Below are 16301 nucleotides of genomic sequence, written 5' to 3' on the forward strand. Positions count from 1 at the left end.
TTGATAGCCTACGGTGTTCCTCCCCTGCACACGCGTGCCGGCAGAGGGAAGCCGTGCCAGATCCGTTACTAGATTCAATCCCAAGAAAAATGGGCGAATTTCCACCCAGACAATGTGGTGCCCAAAGGGCACTTTCACGGAACAGGAGGGAAAGAAACAATCCAGTAGCTTCAGGCTATTTATCCGTTGGGATGGCTTTCCATGAGCAACAGGGAAACACGGTGGTGGGGATGAACGCCAACCCTCTGCCCCTCCTGCAGTCTCTGAGTTCGAGCATCCTCTCCTTGGCTTTGGCCTCTTCCCCCTCCAGATCCTGCTCACCAAACACCACCAGCAGCTCTCGCTGGAGCTCTTGGGTGAGGAGATCCCCTCCCACCTCTGCCTTTAAGATGAGAAGGTGTCCTTCAAGCAATTTCTGACCTCCAGGACGAGTTTTCTCTTTACTGCTTCTACTTTTGACTTCAGGTTTTGCTCTCCAACCCTTTTGATTTCTCTGTTTCTCTTCCCTGTCCCTTTGGCAGCGATGTGGGATAAATGAGAGGAGGAAGGAGAGAGACACCAATATCAAAGAGAAAGAGAGAAAATACATTGACTTTAAAAACTTGAAAGCTTTTTTTTTCCCCTCCCTCTCTTTCTTTCTAAATAATACAGGCAAGAAACTTCACAAAACCCCAGGTGAATGGGCTGTGCTTCTAAAACCCTCTTTGGAGGCTTTGGGAAGTTTGAAGGCATTGCAGCTGGTGGTTCGCAGGGCGGCGAGCGGGATCCTGGGCTCCTGCGCTCCTCCCCTCACCCCAGGACCTCAGCTCCGCTGCCGGCGTGTGCTAAACATTCCCTGCACAGAGAGGGAATGGCGCTTCAACTCCCGTACTCTGTCAGAAACTTTAATCAGGTGTCCCCAGACATCCTAATTAATTTGTTCTGAGTGGAAATAAATGTCTGCAAGACTTCCTTTGTCATTTTCAATCTCTTTTCAACTCCCATCTGTTCCCTTCATCGTCTGTGAACTAAAAAAGAAAAGGGAGAGAGCGGGATGGAAAGGGGTTGATTTGAATTTTCCTTATCAAATGCAGTTCCCGCAGTTGGGCTCTGGGGAGCTGGCACAAAGGTTGTGGAGCCTCCGCTGGAACGTAAACAGCTGGGGGAGATGCCCTTTAACTGCAAATTTTGCATGGAAGTCATTAATAATGCGCAGTTTCATTAGAGAGCGCCAGATGTTAGCTCCGGTGCTCTGGGAGAACAACTGGAGGTCACCATCGGTGGTGTGAAGAGCAGGAGCAGCGCTGGCTTCTCTCACTGTGCCCCGATCCCCTTCATCCGCAGGGTCTGGAACGGGACGGGGACCCTGTCCCTGGCAGCACTGTGTTCACCGTCTGTCTCGGAGCCACATCCTGGCTGCTGCTGTGCCTCGTGTGAGGTTACAGCCCAGCTGAGGTGTCCAGAAGGTCAGGGATGCTCTCCTCCTCTTCCCATGCAGAAGCACTGGTGTCCAGAAGGTCAGGGATGCTCTCCTCCTCCTCCCATGCAGAAGCGCTGGTGCCCAGAAGGTCAGAGATGCTCTCCTCCTCCTCCCATGCAGAAACACTGTGTCCAGAAGGTCAGAGATGCTCTCCTCCTCTTCCCATGCAGAAGCACTGGTGTCCAGAAGGTCAGGGATGCTCTCCTCCTCCTCTCATGCAGAAACACTGGTGTCTAGAAGGTCAGGAATGCTCTCCTCCTCTTCCCATGCAGAAACACTGGTGCCCAGAAGGTCAGGGATGCTTTCCTCCTCTTCCCATGCAGAAGCACTCATGTCCAGGTCAGGGATGCTTTCCTCCTCCTCCTCCCTTGCAGAAGCACTGGAGCATCCTGCCAGCTCCAGCCCTCGTTGCTGTGCGTGGGGAAGGGGTCAAACCCAGGCCAGAGGGATGCAGAGCGATCCCTGCAGTTCCTCGCTGCCTGTGGAATCTGCACTGGGATCCGCTGTGTTTACAGGGTGGCAGAACGGATCTTTCAACACGGCTGCAGGATGGTGCTCTTTATTTTGAAAACCTTTGTTACAGAAAGATTAATCCCCGCTCCTGATCTCAGTTTCAAGCTGGACGCTCAACAGCGCCGGCAGGAGCTGGGCAGCGATCAATTGTCTCAGAGCCCGGATTCGAAGAAAGCAAAAACTCATCAAAGTTAATTTTCGAGAGTAAAAATCCTTTTGTGGTGCAAGACGGGTGATTATTTAGCTGAAAAATGGACACTTCACAGCCAGCCAGAAGAGGGGCTCAGGAGAAACCTTTGGTGCCCACAGCGAGGAGAGCTACGAGTGAGGTGCTGGGTTATTCGGCCAGCTCGTCGCCGAGCCCAGTGCCACCCACAGCTCCCTGCTCGGTGCTCCTGCCCACCCTGGGCCCCTGTGAGGGTGAACTGTGGTGGGCTCGCAGGTGGTGGGCGATGAACGCGGGGCTGGTGGGTCCCAGGGAGGAGCAAATGCCTTCCCTGGAGGTGCTGGAGCTGAGGGAAACGCCAGCTCTTGCAACTGGGATCTGGGGAAAGGCAACCGAGTGCTGCAAGGCTCTAGAAAAGCCAATTACATGCTTTTCCCCAAGAGTCACCGTTAATACCCAGGAAAAATTGAATCTGTTCAGGTCTTGGAAGCTCAAGTTCACCTCTGATGCCATCACACGAGGCAGGGTGGGGAGAGCTCCCCAGCTCTGTGCGATGGAGGTCTCTTTCCTCCTCTGCTGAGAATAAAGTCAGTTATAAAGTGGCCGAGCCACTTCAGTTGGGAACGAGCAGGTTGTTACTCCCGGCACTTGATTTTCATAGCTTTTTTTTTTTTTTATATGGTGCATTAGCAGAGTAACAAACCCTATTACAGTTTAATAAACCTTATTTCAGACTGAGCAGCCTTGTTTCAGGGCTGGCTCGTGTTCAAACGAGTGGGACGGCCAGCTCAGCTGCTCACTCAAGAAGTTAGGAAGAGGGCTGGAAGCAAAAAGAGAAGCCTAAATGGAACAAAAAAAGGCTCTGGCAAGACAGGAACTCTAAGGTGTGGGCTCTCTGCACCTCTCCTCTTCCCTCAGGCATGAGGAGGACCCCAAAGCCAGAGCTGGGACTGCCCCCGTAGGGAGATCAGGGATGCAGGCAGTGATCCCAGAGCTGTTACAGGAGCCTGGCAGCATCCCAGCTGGACTGTGCAGCGCCAGCATCCTCTGGAGCAGCAGGATGGGCTGCTCCTCTCTGAGCCAGAGGGATGCTAGGACGCCAGGGCAGAGGGATGCTGGGACACCAGGGCAGAGGGATGCTAGGACACCAAGGCAGAGGGATGCGAGGACACCAAGGCAGAGGGGTGCTAGGACACCAGGGCAGAGGGATGCTAGGACACCAGGGCAGAGGGGTGCTGGGACACCAAGGCAGAGGGATGCTAGGACACCAGGGCAGAGGGATGCTAGGACACCAGGGCAGAGGGATGCTAGGACACCAGGACAGTGGTGGGTCAGGACTCCTCTGTCTCTGTGCCTTCTGTGGGTTCAGGCAGAGCTGAACACCTTTAGTGGGAGTGTGGAAAGGGGCAGTGGCCGTGGAGGCAGCTCGCGATGGATCTTCGGAGCAGGGCAGCCTGGCCACCCAGCTCCCTTCTGCTCAGCGTGACCTTGTGTGTCGCTTTTATTCCTGGCAAAAATGAATTTACTCTCCATGTAATTATAAAAAGAAAATAGTTTTGACCTCAGCTTCATACTTTTCAGCTTAATGTGTCTAATTGCTTCGCCAGCCATTTATTACTGTCAACATTTCCAGGCAGGGGCGGTGGGGAGCAGGAGAGGGATGGAGAGGTTGGAGGTGTGCAATAATAAAAAGCTGTTTACAATCGCATATTAATAACAGACACGGGGCCAGACTGAAGAAACATCCCACTGTTTTGGGCACCTAAGGCTCACTGGTGGGTCAGGGGATGTAAATGTGGGTGGATGTGGGGCTGTGGCTGTGCTCCCACAAGCCCTGAGTCCCCGTTCACTGTCCCCAGACCCTTGGTCCCCAAGAGGTGGTGACAGACCGGGCAGAAAGCTTCATATGACCAGTGTGAAACTACAATTTAGAAACCAGTAGGAGATGTTTGCCGTGCTGGAATGTGCTGCTGGCGAGGAAAGGACTGAGAATAGAAGAGCTGTTGCCAAGCAGGACCTTCCTTTGAGATATTTCTGCCCACGTGCGGGGTGAGAGAAGCAATGGAGTCGAGGCTGTGTTTGCGCTCGTGTGTGGTGGTGAGATGCTGCGGAGCGAAGCCTTTTAAGAGACGAGATGCAACTGCCCTTGGCTCTGCAAAGGGATTATCCCGCGGAAGCAGAGCGGTGCCGTAGGGAGGTCGTGTCCTGCCTGGTGCAAAGCGAGAGCTGCTGGTGCCGCAGGCTGTGCCGGAGGGTCCGAGGCGATGCCACAGCCTCTGCCCTCGCTCTGCCTGCGGGAAGCTCCTCTCCTTACAGGGATGCTTAGAGGCAGGTATGGCCAAGACTAATGAGTTATCGACCGGTAGATAATAGGAGCAGCTTTATTTCTAATGACTGGATTGCTTATTGATCCTGTTCACACGCCGAGGGGTGGGAGGATGAATATACGGCATCCGTTCCCACCAGCGAACCCCGGCAGAGATAACGCTGCGCTGGGCATCGCCGTGCTCACATCTGTGAAGGTGTGGGATTGGGAGAGGAGGCTCTTCCCAGGATGGAGACCCGGGAGTGCCTGTAAATCCACTTGGATTTAAGCACATTTCGCAATGAAAGACAAACCGACTGCTTAAGGTAACCCTTGTAACAGGAGAGAGGAAGGGAGGAATCCCCGTTACAAACAGGCAGAACCTCGAATCTGCCCGGTACGCTCAGCATCCGCCCGAATCCCAAAGCACTGCAGAGAGAACCAGACAATACTCGGAGCTCTGTGCTCTTGCCCGTACAGTAGGATTCTTCATCCTGGTCCTGGTGGGCCAGGGGATTTATGGAAGCCAGCCAGGTAAGAGGAGAAAGGCCAAATGTTGCCCAACAGTACAAAACATTACAGGAAAATAGGTTTTTATTGAAGTTATTACTTACCTTTTGTCCTTTAACCCTGAGAGACTGCATAGATATCTAAGCTGTCATTAGAATTTGCATTTCAAAGTAATACATGCAAAAATAACCATACTTTTTAGCCTTCACAATATTAGCAGATTAAAACAAATTGACTCGGTGTCCTTGGCATTTATATCAAATTCATTCCCCAGTGCAGGAGGGAAGGGAAGAACATCCTGAGCCAAACTCTGCTGCGGGACAACCAAAGTATGGGCCCTTTTGGGACGGATTGATGCTGTGAGACAGGTGATGGTGAAAGGGTGAAGCTCCTCTCCCATGGGCGCGTGCCCGGGTGGCAGCAGCTGCTGTGGGCTGGAGCTGGGGGATGTTTTAGGGGCGCGTGGGGGAGACCCTGCCAACAGGCACAGCTTTTCCAGCCTGATGCCTTTGCAAATCGGGCGCCTGCGCTGCAGCTCCCCGGCACCTCCTGCAAATCCCCAGCGGTTCCCCCCCTCCTGCAGTCGCCCTGCAGAGCCCAGGACGGTGGGTGCAGTGGTGGTGAGGCAGCAGGCTGGCCATCCCCTCCTTCTCCCCGAATCCAGCTGTCTCTCCCTCCCCGGGCTCTCCCTGCAGCTCCAGTCCAGCGTCAACACGCTGTTATTTTGGCACTTGGTGCTGAGCTATCTTGCAGCCACCGTCGCTGTGCGTAGGACGTGGCGTGTCCTTATCTGCAGCCCCCAAGAGAGGCTGCCGAGCCCTTCCTAGTGGCAGCTGAATTCAGAAGAGGATATTCCCTGTTTGTCTGTGGATAAGCCTTGAAGCGTGGAGGGGAATGGCAAGTGGTGATTTGCTCAAGGCTGTCGGTTTGGCTCTCCCCGCACCGCTGCCTGCTGCCTTACCAACAGCCTCCTGCTCGGGCTGCACCGCAGGCTCCTGCCGTGGCTTTTGCAGCCTCTTCATCTTCTAAGCATGGTCCTTGAAGCTGCTGCCAGTCCGAGCACCCCAAAACTGTCCTGGCTGCTCGAGCAAGCAGGGCTTAGCAAGGACTGCAGTTGGAGTGACCGCCTGCAGCTTCTGATCCAAGGCGAAGTGAGATACAGAGGGCAGTTTGCAGCGGAATTACCCTTTACGCTGTCTGCCTTATTGCCTGCCTCCACTTTGCCTTCTCCATGGGCTGCAAATCAGCCTCTAAGCAGGGCTGTACAGCCGGATCCGCGTACAAACCCTCAAGCTGGGCTACTTGAGGCGCTTCCCAGTCCGATTTTGCCCTGGGTCTTGTCTACATGATCGCATCCCTTGCAATTAATGTCTGACCTTGGGCTAATCCAGGGTTGCCTGCATGCAGGTTCCCATTGAACAGTGCTCCTCGGTCCCGTTTCTGGGGAGGAAGAAGAGGGAGCCGTGCCGAAATGAGCCCTTCCCTGCAGAGCAAAGTGCCGGAGGGAGCGTTGTGCCACTCAAATGAAGCGCCCAGTGGTGTTGGCTGTGCCTGTCTGAACGCACTGCTTGGGTTGTGCTAATCACAGCTGGAATTAAGCCCCAGGAACTGAAGGAAAAGCTCTGGCAGACAAAGGGCTACACACCGCTGCTGCTCTAATAGCCCTGACAAGGATCAGCCCCGCTGCGATGCGCACGAGACGGGCAGAGCTCATCCGGCAATCCTTATCGGCCGTGAGTTCATTCAGAAAAAAACACGGTTCAGTGACTCCCGTTCACTGTAAACCACACCCCGGCGTTTAATTATTCATGAGCCGAGAAAAATAATGATAAATATTTCAAGCCTCTGAGCCTGTGATGCCTTTAGAATGGTGGGAGCATCCGTTGCTTTGCCATCACTTCCTTGCCCCTCGCCCACCCGCTCTCCAGGCACGGCTTTTAACAGCAGGAAGCCTCTTGGCCCCGTGGGCCAGGAAAGCATTTCTCTTCTGCACTGGGAAACTGAATTACATCCGAAATGGTTTGAGACCTGAAGGTCTCAGCGAGGGTAATGGGTTTTCATTCTGCAGGGATGTAAGCTCTACGTGAGCGGCGTCTGCCCTTTGTTGTAGCTCTCGGGGCCAAAGACCAGGGCTTCTGAGCTCCGTCATGTCCATTCCCATGGATCCGCCGCACTTCACCGAATGCACTGAGTCTGCAGCGTGTGGGAATTCCCTGGCACTTGTGCACAGCCTCCATCCACCCCTACCTCTGCAGGGTTTGCCCTCTCAGCCTGCCCCAGGGATGAGCTGCCGGCGACAGGAGAGGGCAGGGAGCAGGGACAAGCTCCTGGGGATGGGGGGCAGTGGGTCCACCCCCCCAGGAGCCCTAAATTTGGCCACAGCCTGGTTGTGTCACCGCCTGAACAGTGACATGCAGTGGCAGCATCGTGTGACGGTGCTTCGGGAGGACAGCGTCGTGGCAAACAACAACAGCACCGGTTGTTATCAAGAAGACGCCAACACGGCTCAAATAGTCAGTGGGTTTGCATTGTAAATCAGAGACCATTAACTGGTGAAGGGCACTGGGCTGCTCCTACGCTGCCCTTTCCCGCGGAGCCCAGGGGGAGAATGACGTGCAAACGCTGCTGCTCTGGGTGATGTTCAATGTGTGGGTGCAGAGCAGCGTTTCCTGGATCTCAAGGATGGTTGTAGCAGAGGTACATAAGCTTTGGGAAAAAGCTTCAGTCCAGAGTCACCAGCCCTTGGCCACACCGGGAACTGGGAATCTGCTGTCCTTGTCCTTCAGGCTCTGTCCTGAGCAAGCGTCAGCGTGGCCGTGAGTGCTCCCGCTGCTGTCCCCGCGGCTGGTGGCACGGCCAGACTCTGATGCACACAGCTCAGGGTGTAACAAAGAATCCGTGAGCACCACCGGGAATAGAAACGGACCCAAACAGGGCTGTGGAGGTTAAAGCGACAGACGGAGGCGGTAGAAGAAGCAGCACACGTAGGATCTCAGGGATGACTTGACCTTCATCACTTCAACTCCTTCAGTCATCTTGACAAGCCGGATTGATGGCGTTTGCACAGTGCAGCAGAACTCCCAGGCTGATATTTCTGAGGAGCTCACAGCTGAACAAAGCGCTGCCCTCAACCCGGCTCCGAGGAGCAGCCCCAGCCCCTGCTGTGCTCCCACAGCGCTGCCCACCCCGCGTCTCTGCTCGCTCTCCCACGGCGCGAGCGGGTCAGGGTGCGAGGAGGCACACGGTTGGAAAAGTTAATTCTCTTCTGCGGGGTGTGCTGTGTGAGGATAAATGGGGACAAAATAGCTTCTGTGTCAGAATTCCCCCTGCGCCTGCGTCGGAAGTGTCTCATGTCCTCATTTTGTGGATGGATGCGGTCACATCAGTGCAAACCTTGAAATGTCAGTGGTTTCTGAAAACTTTGCCGTCCCCTGGTGAAAGAGAAGCCGGAGCCAATGGCTGGAGAGCAAGGAGAAGATGGCCTGAGATGGAAATTAATCGGCTTTAAGGTGGGGAGAGAAGTCTGCTAAAAGGGGATGGGACAAAGAGAGACTGTGGGGCACAAAACTCTTGCTCAAGCCACACAAATCCCTGTTCGGCAGGAGGAAGTTTCTTTCTCTCACCAGATCTTATTGCATATCCCAATGAAAAGGTGTGTGTCTTCTCCTCTCCGATTAACACTAGCCAGCCAGCATGCAAATGCCACCAGCTCTGCTCTTCATCATCCCCCAGTCTAATTACTGGTGAAGAAGGCTGCGGATGAGCAACACAATTGAGTGTGTTATTGACTGCTGCGCATCTCGACGGCTCCACGTACAGGACAAAGCTCAGGCATTAATCTTCCGAGCAGCGCAGGTCTCCTCCAGCTTGACTCCTCATCAAATACTGCCCTTAGACCTTATTTAACTTGGCATTTGGTTACGGCAGCGGTGGAGAAGCGTCCACAGCCAAAGGAGGGGAGTTGTTTTGCTTGCAAACAGAGCTGGTTGCAGTGGAACAAGCTCTCCCAAGGACAAAGCGTTGGGGAGCCAAGAGCAGGGGGTGATAAAGAGGGAAAAATGCACCTCAGGTCACTACTGACCAGTGTGCCAAGGGGTGTATCTGCAGCCCTCCGGCGCACGTGCGCTCCAGGCTCGCGCCCTGCACGCAGCGCTGGGCTGGATGCAACGCTCGGCCTCGGCACTTCTGCTGCATTAATCCCTTTCCAGAGGCAGGAGCTCCCTTTGGCTCTGCTACTCCCCGAGATGCCCCCTCCATCCCTCCCGCGGCTCCTCCTGGGGCCAAGCGTGGATTAGCAGGGATCTTCCCTCTTGCTTGGGAGGATTAAACATGTTATCCCCCTGCAGTCATTATGGATTCAGTTTATAATTTTCGTTGTAAAAAGCAGCTTTCATTTTTGAAATGTCTGTTTTTCACCCCTTCAGGGAAGCGTCCAGTGCACGCCTGAGGGAAAAACAGAACATCGGGAAGCTACCTTCTCTCTGCCCCGGCACCAGCAAGGATTTGGGTCAGGGTGGGCTGATCCTGCCAATCAGTCCACCTTCCTCACAGCATCTCTGCTGCCGCGCTGTGCCCTGCCCAGAGCCCCCCTCACGGCTCGTAGGCATCAGCAGGGCTGAGGAGCAGCCGCAGCATCCAGTCCTCCCTCCTGCTGCAAAAAAAGGAGTCTTTCCCTCTTTTGTAAACCCTTTTTTTGCAGGCATCTGGTTGCCAGAGGCAGCTCCGAGGTGGTGGAACCCATGAGCTCAGTGTGTTGGGGTACCCTGAGATACCGCTGCATGTACTGAAGGCATTGGTTTTACTGCAAGGACCGGGCTGGGAGCTGGGTATTAAATCCTGATAAATAGAAGGGAAGCGATTTTCCCTGTGGCCTCTGCTCGGCAGCTGCATCGTCTCTGCCTCTGTGCCAGCCTGGTCCGGGCAGGAGAAGAGTCAGGGCAGGAGCAATGCACCTTAATGAGGAGGAGGAGGCGGTGGAGCTTGGCAGGAGTATTCCAGGCTGCATAATTAGCAATGAACAACTCCCTGATGGTTGTTATAAAGTTTTAAACCAGCTAATGGGTCCTGGGAAGAAGTAGTTCATTGAGAGTACAAAGCATAAAAGAGCAAACACAAGCTGTGACATTTTAAATGAGAAGGCAGGAACCAGTCTCTTTGCAAGTGATTATGGAATTATAGCGCTGCCGCAGTTATCCGTTAGCCAGGGATGTGCTGGGAATGCAAAGCCGGGGCGGTGTGTACGGTTTCCCAGTGCCAAAGGGCTGCCTCGTGCTTGGGGGGGACAGGACCGGTGGGAAGGGCTGCCTGCGGGGTTCCTGACACCCAAAGGACCAATCTTCCCGAGCCATGTGGTGCCCTGAGTGATGCTCTGCGCCCAGCGATGGTGATAAGGAAATGACACCCCATGGGGTTGGTGCTCACCTCGCTCGGGGCACGGCTGCTCCCCAACACCGCAGCGGGAGCCCAGTCCTCAGCCCAGCGCAGAAGCTGGGGGCAAAAACGTTCTCTGGAATCTGTGATTTCTGCTGTTCCCATCACAAGCCATTACCTCCTGCACCACCAAACCACTTTGTGCTCTTCCAGTCTGAGCAGCTTCGTGACCTTTCTTGGGCTTCAGGTGTGTATTTGCCTGCAGAGAGGCACCACACACGCCCTCCTCCTGCGAGGCTGCAGCCCCGATCCAGAGAGGGAATATAGCAAAATCCAGTGGCTGAGCAGCCTTAGGGGCTGCAGGACCCCTCCTCGCCTCTGCTTGCCGGGCAGGGCACAAGGAGAACCCTGAAGAACACTCCGTGGTACCTGCAGAAGCCTCCGAGCCCCTGGAATCGGGAAACACGATGCTCCGCTGGGTGAGGGAGATGCAGCGAGAACCTCGTGTGTGCCAAAGCTTTGTGGGGATAGGACGAGGGGGAACTGGACAGGAGCGGATTTAGGCTAAACATTAGGAAGAATTTCTTCACTATGAGTTTGGGGAGACACCGGAACAGGTTGCCCAGGGAGGTTGTGGCTGCCCCATCCCTGGAGGTGTTCCAGGCCAGGTTGGATGGGACTTGGAGCCCCTGATCCAGTGGGAGGTGTCCCTGCCCATGGCAGAGGGGTTGGAACTGGATGATCTTTAAGGTCCCTTCCAACCCAAACTCTTCTCTAATTCTATGATTCTAAAGCCACTGGAGGGACAAGGCAGGGCGGAAGGTTTAAATGCTTTCATTAGATTAATGCGCTGTGGCATTTTAAATTAGGAAAAATTAATGTGGAACCTGTAGGGATGTGCGTGGGTTCTTTTTCATTCCCCTCAGCCGGCCTTAGGGAAAGAGGGGGCTGGAGGAGAGCCGTGTCAGAGGAGTTCCCGCTGCCCTGGATTAATCGTCCCTCATTGCTGCTGGGTGAGAGCCGTGGCCGGGGGATGTGTGGCAGCAGAGACGCACGCTGGCACCGGAGAGGCTCCGGATGGAGCACTGGGTTTGGGGGCAATGCCTAAGCTGTCCATCCCGAGGATCAGGAGCCTTCCCTCGGGAGCACCCCCCTATCCCATTGGCAGAGGGAACCGCGTCGCCGCGACCCCGTAGCCCGCGACACTCTGCCCGCGGCGGCAGCGCTGCCGGAGTTTACACCTTCCTCTTTTATTTATGACTTTCATTCCACTTTCTGCTGACTCTCCCATGGCAACCCTCCAATTTAATTAAGTAAATAAATAAAGTGATTAATTTAGATGCCGGGGAGGCCTGATAGAACTCCTGGCTGCAGGCTGGGCTGGAGATGCCCCACTCCAGCCCATCCCACGGTTCCCTCCAGTCACCCCCACATCCGACCGTGTCTCCCACAGGCTCAGCACGGAGTGAGCTGCTGGACTCACGGACACCCTCGTGCTCCGGGATGAGATAGGGTTCAGGACACCCCTCGTGTGAGTGGCCATTGGCACCCCAACAACAGGCAGAGAAGCTGGACTGCGAGGACAGGAGCGAATAAATTCAGTTTGAGGCTCTGTGGATGCAAAAAACAGTCTAAACAGCATTTTTCCACTTGGGGTTGATGTAGAGCACTCCTTTAATACAGTTCAAACGACAACGTGGAATAACTCTGTTAGTATCCAATTATCTTTGCTATTGACCCAGCTCTCCCAGTCTGGAACGGCGCAGGATTTTTCCCTCAATGCGCTATTTCCAAGTAGCCATGAAATTGCACAGGATTAGAAACTTGCCCGGTTTGATGGGAACTCTTCCGACTTGGAAGGTTTTCTGAGGGGAATAGACACGCTTTAGCGTGTCGGTGAATTAGGAAGAATATTCCTTGGCCCGAAGGGTAAATTCATTTATCGCCCACCTGTCGCGGAGAGAATGGTCTCTGCAAAGAGTGCGCGCAGACCAGGAGGATGGTGAGAGATCAGTCTCGGAGGTGCAGGAAAAGAGATAAAGCAGGTATATGGAGATAAAGCTAATTAAATTGAGATTCATGGATACAAAGAAAGACCAAAGGAGGCGCCTTATCTGGTGCTGAGGGCAGAGGAGAGGCACTGAGGACACTCGGCTTCTAATCTCAACTCTCCCGTGAATGTGTTATGTAGCCTGGAGCGAGTCACTTAATTTCCTTTTCTTTTTTTTGCCATTTAACCCGCTCTAAAGATAAGCCCTTCCGGCCACTTACGTGCTCTGCAGCATTCCTGAAGCTTGGAAATGGTTTGAGATCCCTGCCATTGCGGAGATGCAGTGTCCACCACGTCCCAGCGTGGGCACATCCCAGCCTGTCCCAGCGAAATCCACCTCCTGCTCCACCAGTTCTCCACAGCGGAGAGATTCGGATGTGGCTGATCCAGATCTTGCATTTCTGAACGTTCTCTCGCCCTTTTGGCAGCAGAACCACCAGCAGCAGCTATGGTTTCATCCCAGGGAAAGGCGGAGAGGGGAATATCAGACTCCGCAGAGCAAACCCGGGCGATGATGGGGGCAGGAGCTCAGGGAGAGAAGCAATAACATCTGGAATATTAAACAAACCCAGGGCCCCTCGCTAGCGGTGAAGGGAGGGAGGAAAAAGATCGATACGATGGCTAATGGCTACAGAAGGGCCGTTTAATCGGGTGCTGTGCTTGATAAATTATTTGTAAAGCTAAACACACACTGGCAGCATCACAGACCTGTGGGCTCGGGGGCAACGGCGCCGGCTCGGCGGGCGAGTGAGCGCGCAACCCCAGCGCCGTGCTTCGTGGTTAAAAGCACCGTTGGTTGCTAAACCGACAAGTCACCGGAAGGAAAAAAACCAAGCCGTTCATTGGGTTTTATTTCCCTCTCCCTGTTTGGAATCAGGTCTTTATGTGAGACGAGGTGTCGGAACGTGGGGTGGGGTGATCACAGCATCCTGCTCACCCTGCGGAGCTGGTGTGGGATGGGGCAGAGCAGCATCCACACAGCATTCCTCTGCTCCGGAGCCCCTTCTGTGACAGAGGAGCACAAATCAGTGCCTTGCAAAGCTGAAAATGGAAGTGTTACAACGGATTAAGTGAGCCTGTTCAGCGAGCTGTGTGCTCATGCAGCCGGATTAGTGCTTAACGAACAACGACACGGATTTACATCTCAAATTAACTTTAGAAAAACTATAGCGGTCTGTTGATTGCCTGAAACACGTAACAGTTCTTTGCTCTCACATTTAAGCCCATAAAAATGCTGCTGTTATGAAAAAAAACAGCCTCTTTGGGAATTTGAGCCCCACATAAGCCAATTAAATTTAAATACTGACACCATTTCCTTGCAACTTTTCCTATTATTTAAAGATCACCCCGTGCGGTCGCTGCGCTGGCGTTGGAGCGGTGGCCACGGACATGCTGAGGCTCGATGGTGCGTGAACGCCGGCCTCGGGTACCCTCGCACGGACACGCATGAGAGCGGAATTGCGTGGATTTAACAAATGATTTTTTAAAGGATGCAGAAGGTTGTTGTTCAGTAAGGATAGGGCAGAAGAGCTGGCAGCTTTCTCCACCCTGCAGTGCTTCTGTCCTGAGCCAGGACCGGCATCCCTGCCTACGCTCCTCAGCCTCTTATCCTAAGCCTTATTTACTCAAATCTATCATCAAAGTGGGTTCGATGACAACTTCTGAGCATAAGCAATGCAGCTGTGTTTTTTTTCTTCTCCTCTATTTCCTCTGCATCCCTAAACCATCCCTCGGAGTTGTCTCTCCATCACTTTGGGCTGCTCTTTCCTCCCCGCCCTGGCATTTCCAGACCCGGTTGCCGCTTCCAGGCGTGCGGTCCAAGCCCTTATGGTCCCCACCAGCCTGAGATGGGGCAGAAAGGCAGTTTTAGGTGAGCATCTTCTGCAGCTGTTGGAAGGACCTCAACCGGCACCGCTCATTACAGCCAAGAGTTCAGAACTGATGAAAGAAGCGTCGAGAGCTCGCAGTGCCCGAGTCTGAATGGAGTGGGCTCTGGCACCCTTTCAAATTGATTTTAAACATGAACTCCCTTTAATCCTCCTCCCTATCTCGTTCCCTACATCACTGATTCCTCATCAAACAGTTTAAATTAATACGCGCCCGCCGTCCTCTGCTCTGTTATCTCTACCCCCCCCCATTTATGAATTTTAAATCAACTTGTTAACAACCTACTTAGTTGCGTAATTTTGCCGTATTAATCCATGCCGCTGGCCGACTGCATATTAATTCAGGAGATAACAGGCGATGCAGCGAGCTCACGGCTGTGCTCACACTGCCAGTGGTGATCACAGCACCAAGAAAACACTTTTTTACAGACCAGTGGCCTCCAGAATGTGGGGCTATTGGTGCTTTGCCTCCTGCCCGCTGCTCTCCAGCCCATTCCCACCACGCTGGAGCACGGAGCGTGGTGCTGTGCGGGACACGGGGTTGTGCAACGGCTTCGTTGCCGAGCCAGCGCACGCTGCCTCTCTTCATCCTCATAGCCCGGAGGCTGGAGAGCAAACTGCGAATCGGACAAGTGCTGTTTCTGAGACGGGAACTGAAGATACAATCTATAAATCATTTCCTAAGGGTTAGGGTAATGGGTTATTGATTAATAGGAGAGGATAGAAAAAACATGGGAAGCACTGGAGGTCATAAATCCTGTAAATTAGGTAACCCTGCGTGCACCGAGTGAGCCGAGTGCTCTGGTCCTGGAGCGGCAGAGGCTGCATTTCCGACCTGGGTGAGGTTTTAATGCTCAGCGTGGCCTCGGCTCTGGGGGAACACTGCAGGGAAAACAAGGCTGAGCCCTGCGGGTTTTCCTCTCGGCTCCACAGGTGAAGGTCCCTTCAATGAGATGCTCAGAGGAGCTCCTGAGGTTTAGTTCCCCTTGCATGCTTTGCTTTCTTGTCCCTCTTAAATCCCTGAGAGCAGCACTCCTTTATCCACCCGCGCTCTGCATTAATCCCACTTGTTCTGCTTCCAGGGAGATGCACTCAGAGTGCGGGCACGGATTTTTCCTCCTTATTATTGGGGTTTTTTCGAAGTTTCATGGCTAAAGAGAAGCCGTTCGATACCTCTGTGGACACAAACCTGCCAGAGGACGGCAGGGAGCCGGGAGTGCCTCAGTTACGGGGTTACCCGCCGCAGGGCCAGGGATGCTCCGGGGATGCTCCGCTCCTGCATCCCGGTACCCGCCCGGCCTCGGGGCGGCCCCGCAGCGCCCCCTGCGGGTCCCGACGGGAACGGCAGCGGCAGAGACCGGGAGGGAGCGGGGGAGGAGAGGGAGGGATGAGGGGATGAGAGGAGGGGGTGAAGGGATGAGGGAATGAGATGAAGGGATGAGGGGATGAGAGGAGGGGGTGAAGGGATGAGGGGATGGGATGAAAGGATGAGGGAATGAGAGGAGGGGGTGAAGGGATGAGGGGATGGGATGAAGGGATGAGGGAATGAGAGGAGGGGGTGAAGGGATGAGGGGATGGGATGAAGGGATGAGAGGAGGAGATGAAGGGATGAGGGGATGAGAGGAGGGGGTGAAGGGATGAGGAAATGGGATGAAGGGATGAGGGGATGAGGAAATGAGGGGATGGGATGAAGGAATGAGGGGATGGGATGAAGGGATGAGAGGAGATGAAGGGATGAGGGAATGAGAGGAGGGGGTGAAGGGATGAGGGGATGAGATGAAGGGATGAGGAAATGGGATGAAGGGATGAGGGGATGGGATGAAGGGAAAGGCTGAGGGGAGGGTCTGAAGGGATGAGAGGATGAGGGGAAGGGATGAGGGGCTGGGACGAGGGGACAGGATGAAGGGACAAGGGGATGGGATGAAGGGATGAGGGGCTGGGATGAAGGGAGGGGATGAGAGGAGAGGATGAAGTGATGAGGGGCTGGGATGAGAGGCTGGGATGAGAGGCTGGGATGAGGGCACGAGGGGCTGAGATGAAAG

This window comes from Cuculus canorus, chromosome 24 (assembly GCF_017976375.1).
Source record: "Cuculus canorus isolate bCucCan1 chromosome 24, bCucCan1.pri, whole genome shotgun sequence".
Lineage (NCBI taxonomy): Eukaryota > Metazoa > Chordata > Aves > Cuculiformes > Cuculidae > Cuculus > Cuculus canorus.